Source organism: Piliocolobus tephrosceles, chromosome 2 (assembly GCF_002776525.5).
Source record: "Piliocolobus tephrosceles isolate RC106 chromosome 2, ASM277652v3, whole genome shotgun sequence".
In the NCBI taxonomy this organism is placed as follows: domain Eukaryota; kingdom Metazoa; phylum Chordata; class Mammalia; order Primates; family Cercopithecidae; genus Piliocolobus; species Piliocolobus tephrosceles.
The window spans coordinates 136,710,898-136,719,766 of record NC_045435.1 but is presented as its reverse complement, the minus strand read 5'-3'; the positions used below and the strand labels follow the sequence as shown (position 1 = coordinate 136,719,766).

At 40.6% G+C, this 8,869-nt stretch overlaps 1 long non-coding RNA gene across 1 annotated transcript; it reads right to left on the bottom strand.

Annotated features, from left to right (window-relative positions):
- Positions 1-528: 528 nt before the first annotated feature.
- On the bottom strand, positions 529-7,106 carry LOC111526513. Its single transcript, XR_002726388.1, has 3 exons — positions 7,069-7,106; positions 1,378-1,595; positions 529-600 (listed from the first exon to the last, which is right to left on the bottom strand). It is a non-coding gene; the product is annotated as an uncharacterized LOC111526513 (long non-coding RNA).
- Positions 7,107-8,869: the final 1,763 nt, after the last annotated feature.

Genomic DNA, 8,869 nt, shown 5'->3' with positions numbered 1-8,869 from the left:
AACTTTTCCTAAATCCCAGGCAACTGCACAGTTCACCAAGATTGTTTCCCAGAAGTGAGACCCCTCTGAGGAGGTCACAAAGAAAGAATTCTCCCTGGGCCGGGCCTGTCAAACATTTCACTGTTTCACTGCAGAGGGAGAAGGAAGAAGAGCGAGTGTTTGGGATGCGGAACTGTCACCACAGTCATGTCAGCATGTACTTGAGCCCAGCTGCTAATGCTGCCAGTGGCATGTGAGAGGCACGAGGTGATGGAATTTGCCTTTAGCTGGTGCTCTTTTATCTTTGTTGGCATGGAAATAAATTGGTTTCACTGTTTTATTTCCTTCTTTGAAAGTTCTTTAAATTCTAACAAGCTAATGGAGCCAATCTCTTTTGCCACCCCAATCCAAGTTCATTAACACCCACTCTACATTTTTTCATAACCTCATGCCCCTCTTTAAGCTATGCAATTGTCTAGGTTTAGTTTGTCCTGTAGGAGAACATACCCAAAGGTGTCTGGTAATTCCCAGTGGAGAGGAAGATTCAGTGAGTGATGTCAGCGAGTTCAGAGCCCTCCAGAGTTGGTCCACTTGTCAGTCTCGGCCTTGCTGCTCTGTGGGCTGACAACCAGGAAGACAGGCCATCACTAGAAAGCCACCATTGGCCATCACTACTAGAGGGAGATGCAGAAGTGGTGGAGGGGCAGGAGAGCTGGTGAACCCCATCCTTACAAACAAATGCTGAAGACCCTTCACAGAGAAAAACAAACAAACAGCTGAAGCTTTCAGCTTTCACCTCACGCAAGAGTCAGGCATTGTATAAGAAAAGACTTGAAGGACTTGGAAGCTTTCTCTCAGTGTTGTATTTTCCCCACATTTTCTCATGATATTAATAGGAAAGCCCGATATAGCAGGCGTCTGTGACCCTGAATGAAGGAAACGGAAGAAGGCAGAGTGGAAGGGCTGAATCTCGTCCACTACCAGTTTCAGAGGCAACAGAAACCAAGGAATCGTGTGCGTGGCGGCAGCTATAAGGAGAGAGGAAGTTAAACTGAGACTCTGGGGGTGTTTGTGGGAAGAAAAGTCAAATGCAGGAAGATGTTCTTGGACTCAGAAGGTCTATGGAAGTAAGACCAAAGCTGTAACTCTAGGAAGCATTGTGTGCAAAGGAGCTGCATTAGTTTTTAACTTTAGACCTGAGCAGTCTGATATGGTAGCCATTCACCACATGCGGCTGTTGAGAATGTGGCTATTAGAACCGTAATACACACCACATTTTAAAGACTTCATACCAAAAAAAGGATATTAGATGCTCCTGAGTTATTTTTATGTTACATGTTGAAATAATAATTTCAATATATTGGGTTAAACAAAATATGTTATTAAAATTAATCTCACCTGTTTCTTTCCACCAATTTTTAAGATGGCTCACATTACCTATCTAAGGACACCACGGGTCCAGACAAAGAGATGCAAAATTTCACAACTCTGGATAGATAGGTTTGCCGTACTGAAATTGCGTCCTCCTCTGGATCCCCGAGCTTCATGCTTTCTTGAGAAGCACTGAAATGGGCCTCAGCAGAGCAGTGAGGTAGGAGAATTTTGTGATAATAAGCCTAGAAAACAAACATGGCTTTCAACTAATGCATTAACTCTTCCTCTTGCTTTCAAAAAGAGCCAACTTTGGGAGATGCTGAGGCACAGGAAATAGGAAGCGGGAAAGAGGCGTCAGTTCCTTCCTCTGCCCCAAGTAGTTTTGCTCTGTTTTAGCTCCACTTTGTCATGAAAATTGGCATCTTCTGCCTGCTGATCCTGACACAAACCAGCAGCCTATTTAAATAATCATGCCACAGGATGGTGCCCAGTGCCCTCCCTTCTGCATCAAGGCACCAAGCACAGAATTGTTTTATTACTCACTGTCAGGAGGCAATTTAGACATTCCGGAAACAAACTTTGTTCTATTTGCTCAAGTACTGAAGCTTTTCCTTGTCTTATTGACTTATTACTGGAATGTGCAGAACATTTTGTGAATTCTAGTTAAATGGTAGGTTTCGGTTTTTAAAGGCCTGTTTTTTTATTTTTAAGTTCTATATTTTTCTTTTTTAAGAAAACTCATTCATCTGGTTAATGAAAATGAATGACTCATGCAATGTACAGGGACATTATCAGATACCTTGTTCTCAGTGAATTCCCAAACTAATTGAGTGAGACAAATTTGTTTTTAAGAAAAGATTTACTGATACCATGACAGAAATCTGTACAGAAGGTACAGATTTTACCTGCAGAGGCAGGTAAAAGAAGGAGTGATCAATTTTCTTACAGACCAATCAGGAAGGACTCCAAGGGCTTTGAATTCAGATTCCCTGACCTCCACCACATGCACACTCCTGCCCTAAGTCTGAGCTCCAAACCAGCGTATCTAGATGCCCCCAGAGGTCTCCACTTGCATGCCCCGGAGACATCTCAAACTTGACACATACAAAAGGTATCTCATTTTTTAAAAAATCACTCTCTGTATATCATCTCAAAGTGCCTTCAGTTCCACATCTCAGTAAATGGCACCATTACCTACTCAGTTCTAAACTACAAGCTGAAGATCACCCTTCATTCCCTTTTTTTCCTCCACCTCAATGCAGCCAACCCATCTGTGAACCCTGTCACTCCTGAGCCATCATCTCATCATCTCTCACTTGGGCTGATGCAATTGACCCCTGCGTGGAATTCCTTCATTCTCATATCTAAGTAGCAGCATATGTGAATTTTTACAAACATAAGATGATCATGTCACTTTCCTGCTGTGCCTTCCTCATTGAGCATGAAATAAAATTCCACTTCTCTTGGAATCTGAAAAAGCTTTTTTACACAGGGCACAGAAAGTACTAGCCAAGAAGGGGAAAACAATAAATTGAATTATTTTGAAGTTAATAACTTCTGTTCAACGAAGAGATGTGAAAAAGAAACACAGAGTGAGAGAAGGTATTTGCAAAACATATATCTGATAGAGGATTCATATCTAGAATATAAAAGAATTTAAGCAAATCACTAAGAAAAACAGGGACTACTCCATAGAAAATGAGCTAAATACGTGAACAAATACTTGACCAAGAGAATATCCAAATGACCAACATACATACAAAAAGTCACTCAGCCTCATTAGTTGCCAGGAACTAGTTAAAGCCACACTGCAATAGTGCTACCCCCTTCAGGAATGCTAGGATGAAAAAGGCAGATGGACTAATACCAAGTGTGGAGCAATTAGAATGCTCCTACACTGCTAGCAAGAGTGTAAATTGGAACAAACTGGCTGGAAAACTATTTGGGAGTATCTATTAAAGCTGAACATATGCATATCCTATGTCCCAGCCATCTTAGCCTTAGGTATATACATTCGCTTGCCCCAAAATACACACAATGACATATCCAACAGCAGTAAAAATAAGTTGAATCACAGAAAAAATATGATTCAATCAATATCATACTGTTTAGCAGAAGACAGAAGAATGCCTACTGTATGATTTGTTAACTTACATTCAAAAACAGGCAAAACGAATCAATGCTGTTAGAAGTCAGGTTAGTAATTACCCTGGACAGGAGTGGGGCTGTCAGATTGGAAAGGGGACCAAGGGATACTTCTGATGACTATGCTGTGTTTCCTAATTTGGGTGTTGGTTACACAGGTATGTTGAGTACGAGAACATTTATTAAAAGTATGCTTATGGTTTGTGTACTTTTCTGTGTGTGTCTTAAACGTTAATAAACCTTAAAAAAAGCAAACTTCAACCATAGCCTACCAGGCCCTGCCTGCTCTCCAATCTCCCTGAGTCTATTCCCCTGGTGCTCCTTGTGCCCGCCCAGTGTATTTTTTTAGCTTCTCAAATACATCAAGCTGGCCTGTAATCCCTAGCATTTTGGGAGGCAGAAGCAAGACGATCACTTGAGACCAGGAGCTGGAGATCAGCCGGGGCAACTTAGTGAGACTCCATTTCTACAAAAAGTTAAAAATTTTTAATTTTTTAAATTAAAAGCATGGTGGTGGGGCACACCTGTAGTCCCATCTACTCAGGAGGCTGAGGCAGGAGGATTACTTGAGCCCAGGAGGTCTAGGCCATGTTCTCCAGCCACTGTTCTCCACGATCATGCCACTGTTCTCCAGCCTGGGTAATAGACCGAGACCCTGTCTCTGACATAAATGAATAAACAAAATGGAATTTTTGAAATGATGTCAAATACACCAAGCTCACTGTCACCACAGGGGCCTTGCTTATTTTGTTCCCTCCCTCTGAAGCCCCTTTCCCCCACTCTCCACCTCGCTGGCTCCACGTCTCCTTTATGCCTAAGCTTAGATGTCTCTTCTTCTCAGTCACCACATTCAAAAGAGAGTTACTACCTAGTAGTTTCTACCTTAGGCCTATATTTTCTTCCTTCAAGGAACTTACCAGCGCATGCATAATTTTATTTGTCTGTGTAATTTGGGGAGCTGTTCTTTCTGGTTAGAATGTTTGTTTCATGGAAGTGCAGACTATGTCTGCTTTGTTCACCATAATACCTCAGAACTAGGGTGACCAACTTGTCCTTGTTTGCCCAGGATGGTTCCAATTTTAAAACTTAGACCCAAATCCTGGAACGCCTTTCAGTCCTGAGCAAATGAGAAGGTTGATCATGGTAGTTAGAACAAAGCCTGTTGCCACAACATAGTAAACACTGAACAAATGCTAAACAAACAAATGAATTTATTTTAAATGTGTTGTTCAAGTAGACAAGAAAAAAAGGGGGAGCAGCAAGGTAACACTTATTTTCTAAAACTGATACAAGAAAGAAAGGAAAAGTGGCCAGAATTGAGGTCCTCTGCACCCAACAGGGCCTTTGTAATGTTTTTACTATGTTTGATTCTACATTGGTGCAATTTTGTAATGTATGTCGGGGTTTCAAAGTTGCTTTTGTAGATTAGTAAAGCCTCCCCAAGGCTATTCTTTCACGTCATGGAAAGAAATCTGCTGAAAGACAAAGTAACAGCTCTGCTTGCAAACACACTGGTCACAACTTTTCATTTAAATGATTGTGCTATGTTGGCATCCTCTGTGAATGGAAGCCCTTCCAAAAACTCATCATTATTCTGTCAGGTAGAGCAACTTTGTAGCCTCCACAAGCCCCAGGACAATTTTCATCTCCTTCTAGTTGTGTCCCTTTTGGAGTACAGTTTTCACAGCGGGTGCAAGTAGCAAATTCTGAAATTCAAATTATGACTTAAGTTTTCCCCTCTTACACTGGCACCCAACCCCTCCTTTTTAAACCACCAAAGACTCTGTTATGACCTCCCATTAGAGTAACTGCTTCTTGACTCATCATTCTTTACTATGTGCCTAAGGAAGGGATTATGCAAGCTATGTTCAGCTGAAATGAAGCAGCAGCACTATTCTCATGACTGGGAGGTACAAGGCAGTCAGTTGGGAAATCCCACAACAGATAGAGCTTTGGTCACTCCTCATTTGCCATGTCTCTACACACACCCTTAAAATGTTTCTGTGGTCCATAAGTTCAAGCTGGCTTTGTTGGGGAAACCATTTATAAATAAGCATATTGCATTATTATTTCCTATGCTTCATCATGTACTTTTGGCCTTGTGATTTTGCAGTTTCTCCAATTAAAGGTTGTGTTCATTTTCCCATGCACTGATGTTGGACATAACCATATGACTTATTTTAACCAGTGGGATGTGAATGGTGCTGAACATTTCTCAGCCTAAATCTTAAGAGGCATCACATATTTTCATGCTTTTACTATTCAGCCATCACCACAAGAAGAGCATTGTCTAGCAGCTCATGCACCCAAAAAGAGAGAGAGAGACAGGTGGAGAACACCTGGACCCACCCCATAGCTTCAAGCCAAGTTCACATGAACAGCCACCTAGATCAGCCAACCCTTGATGAGCACATGGATGTACATGTGAAAAGTTAAGACTGTTGTTTTTGACCACTGAGTTTTGGGGTGGTTTTTCAAGCAACATTGTTGTGGTAAAAGAAAATTGACAAAATGAAAATGAGTCTACCTATGACTTGGTGTTCTCCTCAACCTCTTATCATTCCCTTCCACAAGATCAATAGCAACTCTTTGGCAAACAAAGTCATCTCTGACCAGTATCGATCATCTACTCTGTGTCAAGTCCTGAGCACATAGAGATGAATACAACCCACCCTCTCAGCCTGGAAGAGCTTATACTTTGGGCAAGACACAGATAAAACATCATTTCATCGTAATATGGCAAGTGATAAGTTTGTAAATGCACTGTACTTGGTGGGAAGTGATAATCCCATTGTCCAGGAGAGACCATTTTCAAGGTTAGAAGACCATGCTTGAGAAGACTGAGAGCCCAGCAAGGAAGCAGCAATGCAGGCATGAAACCATTATCTGGCACTGGATGGGCACACCTATGACCAGTGTAGTGCCATGATATAGGATATCCAGCCCCTTCAGTCCTAAACAGTTGCTAAATGGCATTTCAGGCAATTTCTACAATAGAAAGCGATTGTCTCCCGACACTGGGAATCCACTTTCCTTCAGTTTGAAGGCAAAAGAAGACATGGTTTATAGGGCCAACTTGTACAATTTCAAACACAAAAACCTATGGCTTCTGTCTGGCAGAAATCTCTTCCTTTCTGAACATACACTTTAAGGTACACTTTATTTACCACACATTTCAGCTGTTTTCGGTGTACAATTTAATGATTTTTAGTAATGATTTTAATGATTTTACAGTTACGCAACCATCACCTGAATTCAGTATCAGAACATTTCCATCATGCCAATAAAGATTTCTTCTATCCATTTGCAGTCATTCTTTGTTCTCACCCCCAGCCACAGGCAATCATTAATCTACTTTCTGTCTCTATAAATTGCCCATTTTTGATATTTCATATAAATAGAATCATACAATACGTGGTCTTTTGTATCTGGCTTCTTCCACTTAGCATGTCTCTGAGGCTCATCCATGTTGTAGCATTTATCAATCCATTTTGTTTTTTAAGGAAATGATTTTTCCTTACCCGCTCCATTTCTGCCCAATAAAAATAACAGGAACAAACAATTACTCACAATTCATAGCTTTAGCTTCTCAAGCAGTCAGGCTTAGGGAGGCTGGTGCCTATAAGAAATGGAGATAATACTGATGAGAGTAAGAACAGGGTTTATTTTCCATCTGTCATATCCACTTTAGTACACTGGCCAGCACAGAAACCCCTAAGTCCTTGGCTATCACAGAGAGCATCACAGATCATCATTATTCCTTAGAAAAAACAGTGTCCCCTACGTATTTCCCTGATCATGCCGTGGGCAAAGTGTTTCTTAGACTACTTTGATCTTGATTCTCTCTCTCTCTCTCTCTCTCACACACACACACACACACACACACACACACACTCTCTCTTTGTTGTGTGTGTATGTCCTATTGAATCTCCAACTTGTTTATTGAGAACTCTTGAACTTTTACAGCAGTACAGAATCAGGACATTGCAGACCAAGACTGGATAAATTATCTAACTGAAAGACAAAGACTATAAAATTCTTCCACTCATGTCACAGCATCTAAATAGATACCAATAGAAAGGCACCATTAATCTCAACATGTTGTTGTTGTTGTTGTTTTGGGAAGACTAAGCATTTCAGTTGAGCAATTCAGGAAAGAGAAAAATGTTTTTATACAGTTCCTTATTATTTCCATCAGTGAAACTGTATCATCAAATCAGTTCACAATTTAAGGAAATTTCAATGCATCTCCTTTTGTAAAATCACGGAAAAAAACAACTTAAGCACTACGTAGAATAGAACTTTGAGTGCATAATTAGCCATGAGAATTGTCCAACCTAACTGGGAATCATGAACAATGATTAGACCACCTGTGCTCCCAAGCTAGGACCTGTATTCAATACTACCATCTCTAGCCTCATACCCAACATACACTTTTGGATTTGCATGGCTATTTTGGATTGCATGTTGAGAACACTATCCATCTTGCATTGCACATTGAGACCGCCTATGACATCATTATGGACAGCTGAGAAACAATGCCGTCCTCAACATCTCCACACAAAGTGACTGTGATGGTGCAAAGTGCCATGGGCAAAGTGTTTCTTAGACTGCTTTGTAAGCCATGCCAAGGCGAAGTGATCTACCAGTGCTTTGATAGCAAGTTTGAATCCAAAACAATCTGGAGAAAGAGAAGGCAAGGTTTAAATTACACAAAATTAAATTGAACAAAGAGAAGGGGAAGATAGAACATTGTAACTGTAATAAATCTTGCCAATTCAGAGCTGAGAAATAGTGAATAGGAGAAAAGAATGTGAACATAAAACCTCTGAATCTATCACAATCAACCATGCTCATCTGATAGAAAACAGGGTTGCAAGCAACACAAAGAAGATTCGACCTAAGGGTCACTTATCTGTCTACTCCCATAGTATGAGGCTTTTAGGAAAAGCAAGAGCCACAAGAATTGGCCTGCATTTTTTTAAATGTGCATGTGTCATGGGAAGGGTTGAGTTCATCATATTCCCTGGTCCATGGGACATTATCAGTTTACACAAGGCCCTGCCCTACTTTTATTTCCTCATTTACTTATTCTTTTTTAAAAAATGAATTGTGGTTAAAAAAATACAAACCATAAAATTTACCATCTTAACCATTTATAAATACAGTTCAGTAGTGTTAAATATAGTCACATACTTGTGTGATCAATCCCCAGAACTCTTTATCTTGCAAAATTGCAATTCCCATCAACCCACCCTGACCCCTCGGCCCCTGGCAGCCACCCTTCTACTTTCTGCATCTATGAATGTGACTATTCTGGGTACACCACATAGTTAAAATTATATGTTATTTGTCTTTTTGTGAATTGTTT